The 17,686-nt window shown below is 42.0% G+C and overlaps 1 protein-coding gene across 1 annotated transcript in view; it reads right to left on the bottom strand.

Moving 5' to 3' along the window:
• The window catches only part of LOC146434941 (uncharacterized), a 40,454-nt gene that overhangs the window by 14,100 nt on the left and 8,668 nt on the right, over window positions 1-17,686 (bottom strand). The gene's annotated exons all lie outside the window — the stretch shown is intronic.

Genomic DNA, 17,686 nt, shown 5'->3' with positions numbered 1-17,686 from the left:
CCAAATTTCTAAGTTAGACTGAGTCATCAACCATTTCCAATTATTTTCTTATTAGATGCTCTAAACAAGAATCTGAGCAGCCTGACCATGTAAGAAAGGCTGCAAGGGTTAAAGCCAGGAACTCAATAGCCCACTTTAGTTAAATATTGCCAGTGAAGTCACATAGTGAAATTTTGCCACACCTGAAAACATAGACCCTTTCTAAAAATTACTTGGTAAAAGTTTAGTGTAGCATGCCTATTGACTTGGTGTTCCAACCAAATGGAAAACTCTTGCTAGCTCAGCCTTTACTATATTTCACTTTCTTTTTTTCCTAATTGCAACAAAGCCAAGAAGGAATAAAACTGGAGAAAACAATGCAATAAAAAAAATAGAATCATCCTTTCTTTCTGTTTTCACAGAGGAAGATTTGCATTTAACTCTTGGGAGGAGACTCAGCTCAAATGACATTTTCACATAACCAATACATCCTCTCCTATCTGCTGCGCCGAGCTGGGTTCAAAATAGCTGAATAGCAATAACTACCAGGCCAGTTGTGGATCTGACATTCAGAATTAAGCAGATGGCAAGCACAAAAATACAGTCTGGGTTAAATACTGACCACATTTGCCAGAAGCACAGACAGAGAAACCCCAGCCACATCCAGATCATAGGCAGAGCACATCCAGATCTACCAAAACAGTAAGAGCAGAATTCAGTATAAATTATTCTGTGCTAATAGTACACGGACATCTGACAGTATTTTTCTTTTTCTGCACTACATTTTTTTTTTTCCCCTTTCTTCAAAAGGATGGAATTTCACTCTGTACCGGACACTTTGGCCAAGAGCTTTCTCCCAAATGGCTGCAATCCCCTTTCTGAAGTGAGTGCCTAACACCAGCCTCCTACCACTCCATCCAGACACGCTGCCCCCGCGGCGCTGCGGGTAGGAGGTGATATTTCAAGCCATGCCAATGGAACACAACAGGGGATAGGCAGAGCACAGGCAACAGAAGGAGGATTTTGCAAGAGCTCGCTAGGTCACGTCAAACTCCTTCTCTGGCCACATCCAGTGTCCAGCCCGTATGGCTGAAGATCTTTGCTGGAAGGGCTTTGTTATTTATTTGGAAATTTACTGTGGCTGTGGTTTAACTCTGTGTTTTGGAGCTGTTCTTTAATTGATATCATGCACTTCATCCTTCATAAACAGCAATCAAAGGAGGACAGGGAGGCAGGTGATCAATACCAGTGACCAGTCTCTACAGGAATGTTACTTATACATCAAAAATTTCTGCTGAAGAAGAGAAAGCAAGTGCATAAGAACTGTATTTATGAGGTTAAGAGACTCCTACCTTTGGCTAAGCATCAGTAAAAGCCTCGTAGACAAACTTCTTTGTTTCTGGCACAAATAAATATTTATTATTGCACTGGGGAAAAAAGTACTCTCACAAAGCCTAACTATTTTAATAAAAAATTTAATATGTTTATTTCTTCCAGACAGGAGATAAAAAGCTGTCAGAGAAATAATGGTTTAAATTACAGTGAGATGTTTCCTTGCTTAATCTTTCTCTTTTTTCTTTCCCAAAAATCTACGTGGCATGCTCAGGAATTTTATTTTTAGTAAGAAATGTCAAGGAAGCACTTTATGGTAAAGAGCTTCTCTCTATTAATTCTTTTGTTATTAAACGTGGGAACATTAATTACCATTAATCATTTTGGCTCTAGTATAGATTTCCCACAATAAATTCTTTAAACACATATACAAACCCTATAATCTAATCAAGTAATTTTCTTCTACCTACTTGGAAGGGAGAAAACAGCAAGACTGTTATTGTTATTTCTATTTTTTTAATTCTGAGAAGGAGGAGGAGAAACTGGCAATGGGACCTCCATAAAAACAGAGAAAAAAACCCCAGTAGCTATTCCTACAGACAGTGTGTGTGTTACTCAATAACAATCATGCCTAATTAGAGGTAAGGTACCTTACTAAATGTAAAGAAATTCAGGGAGAGATTTATGCAGCTCTAAGTCATCAAGGAAATATATTGCTCAGCAAAAGCAAAGATAATAATGAAACTTTTTTTTCTCAAGAACATAGATAGTAAAATAAGCAAAAAAACTAAAAATCAATATCTAAAATAATTCTGCAGCAATTAGCATGGTGCTTCCTAACGTAGCTGTGACACAGCCCAAATTTCCAGTGCTGACAATGAACGTTCTCATTTGGCAACATAAAAATAAGTTCATCAAGATAAAGAAGAAATTTAAAGTTACAAATACTGGTTGCTGTTGTCAAGGCAGTCACGGGAGCTTCTGCTCTGTTGTTTTTCACAGGGTAACACTGGGCTGCTGAACTCTTTTTAAACCTGCCATCACCAGATTCCCTGATTTTCATGCTGGCAGGTGCATTCTTTAAACCCCAGCGGATAATTCTGAACAATAACGTTGTCATTACTCCTCAGAAGCCCTAATTTGAATAAATATGATGAATGAATACACCACATTTCTCAGAACAAACAAGCTGCAAGCTCCATCTTAAGCACAGAAGCCACCGTGTGACTGATGAAGTATGGACGCTGCTTGCCAAATCTCACTTTCACTTTTAAACTTATAATTGTTCTTACAGTGACGTTTCCATAATGAACAGTTTAAACCATTTATCTCAAATATTGATTTACAACTGGAGGCCTTACATTAATATGTGTCTTGGCCACTTTGGGCCTTTACCACTAATCGAGGTTTGTGCAGGCAGAGAGTAACTCCATGAGGATTCTCCCCACTGGGACATGATCTACAGATTGCACTTCAAAATCCAGACTCATCCATCCAAAATCAGCAGCTAAGTAATGCAGCCACTTTCCAGAACTCCTCTCCTCTCACCTCATGTCAAACTCTTGGTCATCCTTGCACAAGTTTAACAAACAGGTTTTAATTTCTCAACTCATGCTTTTCCCCACTCCAGACAGCTCCCACTGTTTCTGCCTATATGCTTCAGCTTTTCTATAGCATCTGACCTCCTCCACAAATTTCCTTTTGATCCCCAGGACCCTGGTGTCCTTTCAGCCTTCTTACGAGGCATTTCAGACACACAATTGTTAAATATATAACACAGCCTTCTAAGGAAATATAGCCAAATATTACTTTTTTCTTTTTTTTTCCTCTTCCAGAAACTCCCTGAACTGACATAACACTTCACAGATGGGTCAATTCCTATATCATATCCTATTTCCTTTCCTAAATCTGTTGCCTTTACAGACTGCAAACCACTTTTTCCAGCAGGCAGCTCTAAAGTATTTTTAAGTAACCTACAGCAGCTGCTGAGCTGCTCCAGGGGTTCTAGACCATCTACGTGAGATGGTGCATGGATATTCCCACATTCTCCTTTATGGAATACTCTAGGGGGGAAATAATGAGGGTCATCACAGGTTATATAAACTCCTTACTGATGGAAATATAGTCAAGAAGAATAGTTGTTCCAGTAGTTCCCAGATATGCACAACAGCTTTTTGGAGAACATCAACAGAGATGCAGTGTGCAATCCTTTTGGACATTGGAATAGGATGCCCAGGGCAGAGGTGGAGTCCCCAGGGGACTTGGGGACATGGGCCAGTGGTGGCCTTGGCAGTTCTGGGGGAATGGTTGGAGTCAATGACCTGGGAGGGCTTTCCCAACCTTAATATAACAATAAACCCCACGATTTGCCAAAGCATTGCTGGGAAAACCTGACTTCCCATCTGCTCGGCAGATAAATCACACCAAGGCCCCTCCAGCAACGTGCTAGAGTGTGGGTCTAAAAAGGCAGGAATGTGAAAACCTCCTTTTCACCCCTTCCATCCACCAGCAGAGCTGAGGGTAACCTACTTTCCCCCAGGAGCCCCTGTGTTTGCAAGGAGCACAGGCACAATGACACGGAGCTCTCAGCGCTACCTCGCACACATTATTTGATAACGTTTTAGCACCCAACTACCCTGCATCCCACGGCTTTCCCTTCTCCCAGGATGTCACCAAGTTATTGACATTGACAGAACCAGGTTAACAGAGACTGCAGGAGCACTACAAATTCCTGCCCTTAGCATGAGGGATTGAATAATTGCTTTTTTCCCTTTCTGCTTTTTTTTTGCTGGTGTAAAAGTTCTCAAGCTCTGGACAACAACAGGTTGCAATACAGGTTGTTGCTCAGCATGCTGAAAATGTGCTTTGCATTTTGCACCCTGACCAGGTTGCCTTGACCCCTCTAAAAATGACTCAGTAAAGAGGTAAATTCTGAGACATAATTTTCTTCAGCTGCATAAAACCCCAGCATTTTTAAAAAAGATAATCTGAGAACATATAGCATACCTGCATGATAAGAAAAAAAAATTAAATCCAAATTTTGAAAAGAAATACAATTTTCTTAATTTATCAATTTATCTCAATTTTTTCCACAGATAGTGAAAATTAATTGATACTATTCAAACATATCCTGAAAAAAATAAAAAAGAGGACTGTACTATTTTCCAGGTCTGCATTTTTAGTAATTTTTAGTAATTTTATTCAAATCTGTTTCATTAGATTATGGTCACTTTCTGGGGAAAAAATAAAATCAATAAGAAAAGAGAAAAATCCAAACATTTTCAGCTTCTACTACAGAAGAGACAAAATGCCTGTTACTTAGAGAACCTGTCACAAGTTATAAGCATAAATAGCACAGTTTTATATCTTCGGGAATAACTTCAAATACACACAGCAGCCCCCTGGTTTTAATCTTATTTTTTCCCTTAATAATTGACCTACATAAGCAACCAAATCCTTGGTACATTTCAGTGGCATAATTTAAATTTCTCTTACGTGTACTGTAGAGTTGTCATTGAAGTCCCTAACCAATCATTATGGAAGACTGAGGACTGGAGTGATGCTTTAGTTGCCGCAGTATTTAGGGGGGAAGAAAAAAAAAAAAGAGAAAGAAGAAAAAAAAAAACCCTCCAGAAATGAACAACCTGGTGGAGGTTTCAATCCATTAGCAGCATCGAGCTTGCCAGTTCTGTACTGCAGCATTTGACAAGGCTCTGAGCCAGAGATTAAGGCACGTCTCCTGAGGAAGGAAAAGAACAGGAGCTTCCACACTTCATTAAGGATATGTTTTATTTGCAAACTGCCAACCCACAGAGTGGCACTGACTTTTGGGTCATGGAAAAGGTTGCAGTTGTGCACTTGAGCCGTGCCAAGCTGAGTTGGATAATACTCTTAAAAAAGCAAATCAAAGAAAAATGATAAGGAAAAAATAGGGAAATCCACGACTGCAAGCCACCTAAAATAGGACTTGAAATGTAACTTGTGCTCCAGTTAGGATTTTCCTCCTCAAAAATCATACTAAAGCAGGACAAGAGCCCAAAACAACAGGGAACAGTTAACTACAAAATGCATATTCATGCTGTATTTTTTTATAATTTAAACATACATTCTCGGATTTATTTCACATTGATTGCTTTAAAAAATGTTAATATCCCTATAGAATCGAGACTTATCTTTATTTGATCCTTTGCCAAAGACTGTACTAACATTCCACAACTGTACACATTTTTATTTTTGTTGCTAAGCTATTGTTGTTTTTTTTCCTGGCCTATTTTTCAAAATCCAAATAGAAATACATAGTTTATATAATTTAGAGCATAAATCATAAATCACTCGTCATAAAGGGCCAATTCTTGGAGTCTTTATTTGTTGTTTGCACTGGCAATTTCCCAATAATTTTCACAAGGAGCAGCATTTGAATAAAGTCATGGTTGCCAGTAAAGGTAAATTTTCTCTATTCCAGGAAAGAGAGCTTTAACAATAATATTCTGGGTTAGCTCCCAGATTCTCCACACTGACATCAACAGGATAGTTTGCAATGAAAGGTGCTCAATGGTTAAAGGTGAGGAAAAAAGTGCCCATGGGACCATTACTGGGAAACTTGCCTGAGAAGAGGTAAATTATGTTGTTGGAATATCCATGACCTATTTCCTTGGATTTGAAAAGTGCCAATAGTTATCACCAACGAAGCTGGGAGTTTCTCTGCCTGTGCATCCACCTGGTGCAGCTGCAAACACCACTACAGCCACTGCAAAGGTGGCAGAGGGGAAGGCACAGCTCTACCAAGATCGAAGCTTATGGCTCTGTATCATCTGCAGTGACCAAAGAAACCAAAGCAATTACTTTTGTTTTTAATCTGTAGCTGAAAGAAGACCATTTATGGACAGAAAATGTTCCTGCTGTGTGTCCTTCAATGCTTAAGAGAATATGAATTTGATAACTTATTGCTGCACAGAACAGGAATTTTTAAAGTGCTTCAAGCTCAATCATTTCAGTAGAATTTTTTTGTCTTTATTTTTAAATGTATGAAGATCACAGGGTATTGTCATTTCACATGTCCACACATGGGTTTACCAGCCACAGTTGACTGGTGTTCTCCCCTAATGAACTTCCTGATCTTCCCCATTTCACCACCTTTAATGGTATTTTCAGCTAGAACTGGTACTTTCTATAGCCCAAAATGACAAGATGTCATGGGAGTCAAAATTGGCAGCAAAAGTATCACCCTGGCTCAGCCCAGGCAAAGGCTTTGGGAAGTGTCTTTAATGAGATCAATGGAATATTTGCTCTCCCTCTCCTCTCTGTTAGAGTCATACAGAGAAGGGAAAGTCAACAGCTGCAAAAGTATTGGTCTTTCTTGGTCTTTCTTGGTCTTCTCCATTCAGGATAATCAAATTTGTGACCTTTGAAGGAATAGTTAAACTATTTGTGAAGCTGAGATGAACAAAATCAGCCAAAATAGAATGTTCATCCAGAGGAGAATCATGGCTTCTCCTTAGTCTTACGAGTTGAGAGAGAGAGAACCAGTAATTGGGAAAAATATCAAAAGCTTACAAGAGAGAACTTTTGAACTGTTGGCCAATTTTGCTTTGCTCCTACAAATTTTCTTCACTTGCCATGCTCCTTTTGCCTGAAAAAAAACAAAAAGAGAAACAACGAACAACAAAAAAAACCAAACCTATAACCATTAGTTAGCTCTGTGGTGAGGTGTTTGTCTGCCAACCTGAGGTCAGAAGCAGAGCTGGGATCCCAGGAACGAGGCTTTGTATTATAGCATTGTATTTTTGATGCGGTAGTTGAGAGTCAATTACTGTTTCCATTATAAACCCTGTTTCCCAAGGGTTTATACCTCAACCATTTTCATTTTCACCATGCTGAACTTGGCATACGAGCATTATGGGTTCACAATTTTTAAATAGACCAAATGAGGTTGGCCCATTTTTAGATACAGAGTAGTCAGAAACTGTTTGTCAGTTGGTTTTGATTTTTATTCTTTGAATTTCACAAGCTAAACTATAGTTTCGCTTTTAAAACTAGATTACTTCAGAGAATTAGTCTCTGAGGCTGGGTCTCATACCTCTCAGCACTTCTAAGAAAAATTTAATTGCATTTTTTTTAAAAATAAAAAAGCCTGTTGACAAAATTCTCCCTTTAAGAGCCGATTTTCTTCGTGTAATTTCAGATGCTGAGGCTCCCAAGCCATATGTCCCTACAGAGGCTGGTGCACATCAAGCCACTTTTACAGCTCAGAGGTGGATTTTAGCCGAGTAACTTACCTCATTTTGGAAAACTGGGGGCAATGCATCAATTCAGAGGTCAACACGTCCAGTCATAATCTTTCCGGTGACTTCAGAAAGCTTTGGACCTGAGAGACCTGGAGGAGTTTTCTCACTGTTTCCCCCACCAGTGACTCAAGGTTGGCTGTGCAGTGTGGGGCAGAGGGAGGGCTGTCTCCTGGGCCAGGTGAAGCCCAGAACAGAGTGTACCCTTGATAAAGACCGAAATCCAGATGGCCACTGGCTGCTGAGCCCTCCATCTGGGGCTGCGTGTCACTCAGTAATTGCACACAGCAGATGCTAATTGCTTAAAAGCTCCTTCAGCTTAGAAAACTCACTTTGCCAAGGCCACAACGAATATTTTTCTTTGACTTCAATTTCCATGCATTCCTTCCACCTGAATTTCCTGCATTTTTTTCTATTAATTGAAGATAGCTGGAATCACAGGGCAGTGACACAAAAGTTTCACAATTTGGCTGCAGCACTGTTAGACTGACTCACATTCAGTTCATCCCTGTGAACGCCTGTTTCTGGAGAAAAGGTTTGTTTCCTCTGAAGTATAAAGAACTCAAAGTTCATTTTTACTACAAAGGGTTCTGGTATTTTCCCCCCAACAGAAATGCTCTATAGTCTGAAAGCAAAGCAGAGTCTGCTCTCTGTGAGCCACATCTCTACTTTTAAGGTGACCAGTAAAACCTGTAATTTCTAAAACACAATTCCACTTATTTTTTTTTTTACCAAATCATTCTTAGAGTACACCGGTAAGATCTGTAAGTTGGATCATACTAATTTTCTTCATTGGGAACATGAATCACAGCAAAATTGTGACTCACCCAGAACCACACAGAGGATCAGGGTCAGAGACAAGAGGAGAACAAACATTCCAATTCCCACTGCCATGGGTTGCTTTCCCAACACAGAAACTGAGCAAAAAGTGATTAGATTCTATTCCAAACTTTTCTGTAGGTAATTTATTTCAATGAGTTTTAGGACAAACCCCTATTTCTCCCTCATTCTGGAGGAAGAGATACACAAACCTGGTCTAAATTATGTAACATCACCCAATTTTGTCACCTGTCCTTACATCCACCACCTCAGCAAGGTGAGGCACCAAACCAGTGGACAACACCAAGCTTCATCACTACTACAGTTTACATCACATTGTCAGGTCAGTCCAGTTTTTCCTACATGTAATTGATAGGATATATTTCAGGGGTGGAATGCAGAGTTTTGGGCTGCCATCTTTCACCATGTAGGATCATCACGGGATGTATGAGCAGACAGTGCTTGCCCAGATCATGTTTTTGTGAACACTGACAAGAAGAACTTTCCTGAAAGCTATCAAAGGCATCCTCATTACCCTTTATGGGCTGTGTAGAAAATGTCTCCACTATTAGACATTTAACTGGAGTGCAGCAGAATGATTTTGCTGGCCCCCTCCAGTTCTTCGGGTAAAAGCTCTGTTCATAATCAGTTTCTGCTTTTTTTAATGACCCTCAAGAGGTCCCTTCTGGTACACTTCAGTTCCCTTTCTAGTGTCCCATTGATTTTACAGACTTTAGGAACTTGCTCTTAACCTTCTGCTGTTTCCCTGGATCACTGCTGAGTGATTAGGCACTACACAGCCTTTTGTTACCCAGTACACTGAGAGTGATATCTGGAGAATTAAAACACCAGTTACAATAACATTTGCTGGGGAAAGAGACTGTTCTTCTCTCAGGGCTATTGACCCCATTTATGTGCATGATTTTCTAAGAGGACAAGAATGACTTCAGACTCAGGAAAAAAATACAGGATGATCTGCTTGAGCACAAGATTGAAATCCACTCAAGAGCCTATGCTTGTACTGTGAATTTTAGCCAGCAAAAGTGGAAGCATTTAGTGTAGGGAAGGGTAGGCCAGAGCCTGGAATATGGTGGGCAGTGTGCAAGAATAAAAAAATAGAGATTAAAGAAAAGGATTTTAAAGGATTTTCCAACTAAAGTGTTTCCAGTTATCTGATTTGATTCACATGGAGCAACAGCAGTGCCAAAAATGCATGCTTGTTGGGTTTTTTTGAAGTTGGAGAAGTTTGAGAATTACTTCTTAAGACATGCCAGGTAAATTCAAAGAGAGGGATGCTTGGTGCAAGGACATCCTCCTAACCACAGAACAGCAGAGCCACAGGCTGTGATTAAATGTGCTGTTCCTCCCAGAGACTCTGATCCTTCTCAGATGCTCTCATTCCACCCCAATCCTGGTGCACGAATCACAGAATGGTTTGGGTTGGAAGGGACCTTAAAGTCATCCAGTTCCAACCCCCCTCCCCCCCACCATGGGCAGTGGCTTTCCCATGCAATTTTAGGACCTTTTTCCTTTGCCATGTCCTCCCCAAGTACCACATCAAACTTTTCTCAAGGTAGATCAGTTCCTTGACAAAGATAAAGGACCGAGCTCTGGTGTCATCCTGCAATGCTCCCCACCCTGCCCAGATTTTCCCAGGAGGGTGAAGTCCAGGAAACTCCATTTGTATCAACAGGTTTGAACCAGAGACTGCTGCAGCCCAATTACCACCCTCGGCTGCCTGGCTGAAAGATGCTGCGAGGGGGGAAAAGAAACACCCAGGCTTAAAACCAGAGCAAGAAATCGCATCGCTGCTGTGGTGGTTGAGATGCCAGCTGAAAAGGAATCATTATAAAGAGGCTGATACTTTCGGGGGGAGGCAGAGGACTCACCCGAATGATCCCAGTTAAGGGCCTTAACAGAGAGGCGGCTTTAAGGGCTCTCTGGAACTGGTGAGTCTCCCTGCTTGGCTGGGTTTGAATTGTGTGTTACTGCAGTAACATTTCACAAATAGGGACACCCCTCCTCGCAAAAAATGTTTGCTCCCGGAATAGCAACACAATTTAGCAATATTTTGTATCAAGACAATTACATTGTAGTATTATTGTAGTCTTAGTACCTCATTAAAACAAAAAAATGTTAAATCCTTGTTTTGTTGAACACAAGAGATGAATAGTAAATATTGATTTAGAATGAATGCAAACATTTCCCTAGGAGTGGATAATTACAGCCTTTCTATGCAAAACACTTATATTTGAAGAAGCACTTCACTTACTTTGCCATGTGGTATACATTCTTTAGTACATTTTAAATTATACGTTGTCCTGGACAGTGTCTGCTCTATAATTTCTTGTGTCTCTACACCAGAGTCAGTATGTAATTTTAAACTGCAAACTTTCTGCCAACGAGAAGGGAAGAACAAGCTTAACTCTTTCCCTTAGCTGGGCTCAGAAATCAATTCAGACTGCACACAGAGTCCTGCGACCAGCAAGCTCAGGGCTTGAGCAGCAAGGAACAAGTTCAGTGTAGCTGGAATTTAACAAAGATGCTGCTCCCAGCAGTCCTCGTTTTCACACGGCATTTTCTGATTACGTCCGAAGCTCCATGTGCTCACTTTTCCAGCCAGATCACAAGGAGTCCAAAAGTCTGAACAAAAAACTCGACTTCCAGAGAATTCACAAATGAACTGAACATGTGAAAGAGAGCACTGAGGTTGAGCACATTTGAATGCATATCTGGAGGAAATAATTTATTCTACTTATTTTGGCATTCAGATGGGCAGTTCCTTTGCAGACTGACATGGGAGAGACTCTGCTCTTTCCAAGGAGGGTCAGGCATCCATATGGTGCTTCATGAAAGTAGGAAGCAGAGTTTATACTCCAAACCTATAGCCTGTGTCAGCCATTTTAAACTGTGTATGTTTATTAGGTTGAAAAACTGGAATATAAATCCATAATCAGCCTAAATGAATGTGAACACAATATGCCCCTGTAGTAACTTGAGAGACTAATCCAAATGAGTTGTGAATTTTGTTATCTTATATAACCACAAGCACCCTCACTGCATATATTTTATGGGCCAAGTTTTCCAAACCTGGGACTTTGCCCCTAAATAACTTTATTTTCATAAATATTCACACCCTCATCTCCCCATCCCAAACCAGAGAAAAGCTTAAATGGATATTTAAACTCATCCTAGTTTAAGCAGCATTTAAGGATGCACTTGGAGCCCCTTGACACATCATGCAAGCAGAGGGTTCTGTGCTGCTGGATGCAGAAACTTTAGGCCCCACAGAAGATTAGAGACTGTGGTTAATTCGTTGCAGTAATGAGCAGTGCAATGGTACTCAGAGGAAGAGCAAACAGGCGTTGAATGTGATTCCAGACATTGACCACAAATTGCATCAACTAACCCAGCACTGGGTAAAAGCACAGCCCTGGCAGGAGGCCTTGACTTGTGCCATATACTCTGGATATCTCAACTTTTTCTGTAAAACTTACAAAGCAATGGGACAAGAGGAAACAGCCTTAAGCTGTGCCAGGGAGGTTCAGGTTGGACATTGGGAAGGATTTCTTCAGTGAAAGGGGGTCAAGCTGCCCTGAAGGTGGAGCAGTCACCATCCCTGGAGGTGTCCAAGGAAGGGCTGCATGTGGCACTCAATGCTCTGGTTTAGTTGAAGGGGTGGAGATCAGTCAAATGTTGCACTCAGTGACCCTGGAGGTCTTTTTCCACCTTAAAGATTTTATGTTCTATGATTCTGCAGGTCTTGCACCCACACATGTACACTTACACACTCATGTATGCTCACAATGCACATCTCGGTGTTATTCCTGCTGGATTTTTAGCCTGAGAATTCATTGAGAATCTACTACTGTAAAAAGAATTAGATACATGTTTAAGGAAATATTGTAGTATTAGGAAAGAGGTGGAGGGAAGGGGAAAGAAACTAGATAAATTTTAAATAAAATAGATTTTACTATTTCAAAATAATTCCCTGGAGCGGGCAAAAGGGGAGAATGAAGAAGGAAAAAAATGTATCAAAATACAGCAAGTTTTAACTGAAACAGCAAAAGATTGCTGGGAAAAGCAATGAAATGCTGATGCCCCTTGTTTTCTCCAAGATCCTTCTCATGAGCCTCACACTTCACCCACCACCAAACCCTTTCCACACCGAGGTTTTATCCGGCAGCTGATCCTATGGAGATACATTTCCCTAACGTGTGCTTCCTTAGGCACAGCTTTGTACTTCCTGAGAAGCTTAGCAGAGCATTAAGGCAAGAGACTTCAATCCTGTGGGCAAAGTTATGCGTCTGCAAGGAAAATATTCAACCTCCCCACTTGGCACCTACCCCTGTGCTATTTGGAGGCAGCCCCATCTCCACAGCAGCACCCAGGATAGTCCTGCTCTGAGCAGCTGAAGAAAACTTCCACTGGAATTTACTGGCTTTAAAATTGCCTCTCCCCTTTGCCCCCTATCCCAAGGATTTGCATAACCATAGGGGAAAAGACGACACAAGATAAAAATAAATGTGGCTGCTGCGGATCCGAAATCAAGGGGAAAGTGTCAGGGCAGTATTTTGCTTTGGGTTTCAGTGGAGACAAAATAACTGAAACTACTAGGAAAGATAACGTATGACTAAGAAAATTCCCTGAGCAATCAGAGGATGTGTTTTCAGCTTTTTTACATTCTAGTTTTATTTTCTCACAGCAATGAAATAGGATGAGATTGGAGTCCCATGACAAAGCTGGCGCAATCCACGCACCCTACCTGGATAATCACGGACTGTAAATCATCATTTTATAAGAATTTAACTTTTCAGCTTCCAACATAATCAAACGTAGTGGTGAGGGGGCCACTAATCATGACAAAAAATATACTTCAGCTTCTTTCTTGAAGTGCCAACTCCAATAAGTTCTCCGAGTGAAATTAAATGCATGCTCTTATTCCAAACCACAGTTTCCCCCTGGGATGGCCCAATCTCAAGTGGGGGCTGAAAGGCCAGTTGTACCACAGCCCAGGGTTACACCCATTTTTGCAGTTTTTTTAACTACTGCATGTAGTATAAATTGTATCCCAGCCCACTCAGTGACTGTGCTTTCCAGCATTGGTAATAAAAAAAGATGTCTTCATAGTTTCCACATTCCAGCACTAACGAGTGGGCCAGTCCATATCTTCCCTCGGTTTCTCACAGTTTTGTGTTTGTTTGCTTTAAAGGCTTCTCTGCAAAGCTAAGGGCAGAAAAGAAAGAAAGATCTGGTGTGTGGCGTAAGTGACGGTTGGCGCCGAGTCTGAGAACAGTAACAAAGAGTCATTTTAGAGCAGAAATTAAAGTGGAAAAGACCTATTAGTCCATGTGCTCCGTGTCCCTGCCAAGGCAAGGGTGCTCTGCGGAGTGATGCTTTCCCGCAGGCTCGGCACCGAGCTCCCTGCTCTGCCACCAACGCTGAAATCGCGACATTTCAGTGCAAAACGCAGCCCTCGACATCCCAAACCCTCCAAGAGGGTGTTCCACCTCCTGAAACCTCCCAGAGACCCAGCATCTCCTCTCCAATGCCGCAGGGGGCTGGGAGGACCCTGCCCTGGCCAATGTCGGTTGCGGTGTTGGCGTGCCAGCTGCTGCCCTGCCGCCACACCGGCCAAAGCAAACATCACACCATGCAAATTTATAACAAAGAGTGGAGCAGAGGCCAAACACAATGCCCTCCTGGTGGGAGGAAGTGTGGAGACAAGACTTTTTCCTTTTTATTTTTCCTTTTTTTTTTCTCCCCCTTCTTCTTGGAAAAGAGGAGAAATGTTTCTTGGCTCCTCACTGTGAAATGCAGCACTGGCAAGGGAAAGGGAGCAAATCCAGGCACTGGCTTCTGCAGATATCGATCTCTGTGCACTCTGAAGTGGATTGTGACCTTTTGCAACCTCACCCCCAGCCAGAGAGTGGGGTCAGGGAGGACTGTCTGAGATGGAAATAGCCATTTGAGTAACTTTTTAACCTTGCAGTCCCTCACAGGGTATGAAATCCTGGAGATCATACAGGTTCTGCAACACAAGGCAAGTGCTGCAGCAGGGTGGGCAAATTGGAAGGAAAGGGTGGAGTGGGGTCAAGTTTTTCCATCCCAGTTCCCAGATCATCTCCAGAAAGCTGATGGCATAGAGGGGAGTCAGAAAGGGTGAAGTCCTTTGCCTGTGGCATGAGTCAGATGTAGAGGCAAAAGAGAACAGTGGAAGCACGAATAGGCTCACACTATTGCAAGAAAAAAATTTAAAAAAAAAAAAAAGGAGTAATTTTATGCTTTAACAATACTGGCACTCAGGAAAGATGCAGTTCTTGAAAGCTGTCATGTGTTTGGGACTCCAGTATTCCCCTCCAGACACATCCATCCTCCATTCACAGCTCTGATGGCCAACGCATTCAGGGCTAACTCGGCGCATTCCTGATCCCTGGGACCCACTCTGCGTGTGCAGAAGAACTTCTCACAATGCAGGCAGTTGATCTGCACACACTGCAGGCTTTGTCCAGGACTTCTCCATGTCAGGCATCCAAACTGGAGCTGCTGAAGTCCGGAAGCAGCCCAGACAAATAGCAAAAACACTATTTCTCTGTATGCAGAATATTTTCAAGCAGAGTAAGGGCACTTGGATTATCCTGGCTGTGAGGGGAACAATCTCAAAAGTCCACGATGAGAGTGTAAGCACTCATCAGACAGGCCAGCCGGGGAACAAGCCTCTGTATCAAATGATAATCATGGCTAGGAGAAGCAAATCCGAATTTCCTAAGCACAGAGAAGGCTCGCAGGACTGGTGTACTTACCATACGAAAGTGTTAACAAGCAGTGAAAGAACTGAAGCGCATCTAATTAAAAATGCATACCAAGGCATAAAGACAGAGTATAAGAGTAAACAAATGGCAGAGACCAGATTTGTTTGCAATAAATGAAGAGGAAAACACCACACAATGCAAACTCATCCAGCACAGAGGATATGGAGGGAGGCGGGCAGGGAAAGGCACTGCTCTGCAAAAACCTCCCAAAGCAAGGCACAAGGCAAGGGAAAAGCACATGGCACATGGATGAGCAGGATAAAGGGGTGGAACTGGTTTCAAGACACAGTCCTTGGTAGGAATATTTGCCATTTCCAAACAGGTGCTACATTTGCAATAGGGTTAGACCAAAAGATGTTGCAAAGCAGAGCTCCAGCTCAGTATACAAACAGTCCACCATGGGACACCAACCAAAACTAGGCCTTCTGGAAAAGAGTACATTTTAATATTTCTGCTGTAAAATATCTAGAGATAGCCAGGAAGATACTGAGTTGGGCCAGGAGGTTGGGACTGCCCTGAAAGAGCCATTTCTTTTTTACCGGCTGGATGCACAGAGCTCAGGGCTATTCACATGAGTGGCACTGTCCCATCTGCATTGGATTTTCAGAAATAAAAAGATCATCAAGTCCTAGAATGGTTTGGGTTGAAAGGGACCTTAAAGTTTATCTGTTCCACCCCCTGCCATGGGCAGGGACACCTTCCACTGTCCCAGGTTGCTCCAAGCCCTGTCCAGCCTGGCCTTGGACACTTCCAGGGATCCAGGGGCAGCCACAGCTTCTCTGGGCACCCTGTGCCAGGGCCTCAGCACCCTCACAGGGGAGATGTATCATTAGAAGAGCTCTTGCACACAGGAAATACTGTCACCCTCTACTGCTGGTGTGTTCATCATTCCTGATTCTGAACAACACTGGAAAACAAAGCCCAGATGCTCTGCCAAGGCTTGTTGTGTCACACCTTAACCACACGAGAAACCTGGGCTCTCCAGGGCCACCAGGAGCTCATTGGCAGCAGCCTGTCCTGTCTTCCCTCACCCCAGCCACAAGGCCACCTTCCTTTCTTCAATAATTATCTTTCTTTTAGGTCCTGCAGCACTGAACAATGGCGATCACACCATTTCCCAGAAGCAGCGTTTGCTTGATTACTGCAGAGCACTGTCATCTGTTTGTTTTTTCAACACATGATAGGCCACTGCCTTCATCCCCTTGGGATTCCCAGCCAAGCGCAGTTCCCATCCAAATGGGGATAAAAGTTCAATTTTATTTCACGGTTTTGTCTTCCTTACAACAAATCTTTCCTGACAGTGTTTTCTGACTGCTAAACTGTTCCGTTTTGAGCGATTGATCTAAAACATCTGTCTTGGAGATTAAAAGCAACATTGAACGGATACTGCGACACTATTCCAAAGGTGTGGATGTTTTTGAGCACCAAACTAGCAAGCAACAGGAGGAAACTTTTAGGCAAACTCATGCACCTCACCACTTGGATTTTGCAGTGTGCATCTTTCCCTGGAAAGCTTTGCCAACTGCCACATAATACAGGAAGTCATGCTTCAAAATATTTAAGGTTGCATTTCTCACCATTTCCTCCTTATCTTTCATAAGACTCACATTTTAAAATGTCAGCTTACATATGGGAATGTTTAATCTCAAGGATGCTGATCCATCGGGAAACTTTTTTAATCTTCTCCTAAAGTTGGGGTTTTGTTGGGCTTTTTTTTTTCCCCTTTTGCTTCTCTCCTCTCTTAATGGTTTGCTTCTGTTTAGGCTCTACCTGGTTTCTTAGCTGCTTTAAAACCCCCCAGCCTCAAGGTGTTCTCCCCTTAGACTGGACTTGTGTACACTTTTGTAATACAATTGAAGGCAGAAATATCACATTCCCCTGATACTTTAGTTTTCCAAGAAATACCATAAAATGATAAACCAGCAAATTTCATTCAGAACATTTAAACTGTGAAAGTTTGTGTGCAGTGGATGCACAGTGTTAGTTCTGCAATGGGCCTGAACACCAATCCCAACGTTTGGCATTACATTTTTGTTTAAATTCCATTACTTCCGCTTGCCCATATTACTGCATTTATTTTTAGTGCGTGTGCTCCTTACTGCCAATTTAAATTCATTTAATGTTAGGCACACAAGAGTTTTTCAATACCTTTCTGTTATTTGGCTGTATAATTAGCTTTCCAAAAATATGATTTATTTTAGTTGAGTTAAGTTTTGGCAAGAAAGCAGGGGGCATGGGGGGTTCCTCAAGCACAAATTTACTACTGGCAACACTGCTATGAATGGCATGGAGGCCAGCATCAGAAATCCATCTTATTCACAGAAAGGCCAGATCTACTGGGGATTAAGTGTAGCCCCTCTCCACCCTCCCCTTCACCACCCCCCTTGGCTTCCCTCCATTTACCAGCTCAGACATGGAACTGAGACTTATTCCTTGATTCAGAAAAAGGAGCTATTAGAAGGC

This window comes from Lichenostomus cassidix, chromosome 7 (genome assembly GCF_008360975.1).
Source record: "Lichenostomus cassidix isolate B80296 chromosome 7, HeHo_3.0, whole genome shotgun sequence".
NCBI classification, from domain to species: Eukaryota; Metazoa; Chordata; class Aves; order Passeriformes; family Meliphagidae; genus Lichenostomus; species Lichenostomus cassidix.
This window is presented reverse-complemented; position numbering and strand designations above follow the sequence as displayed.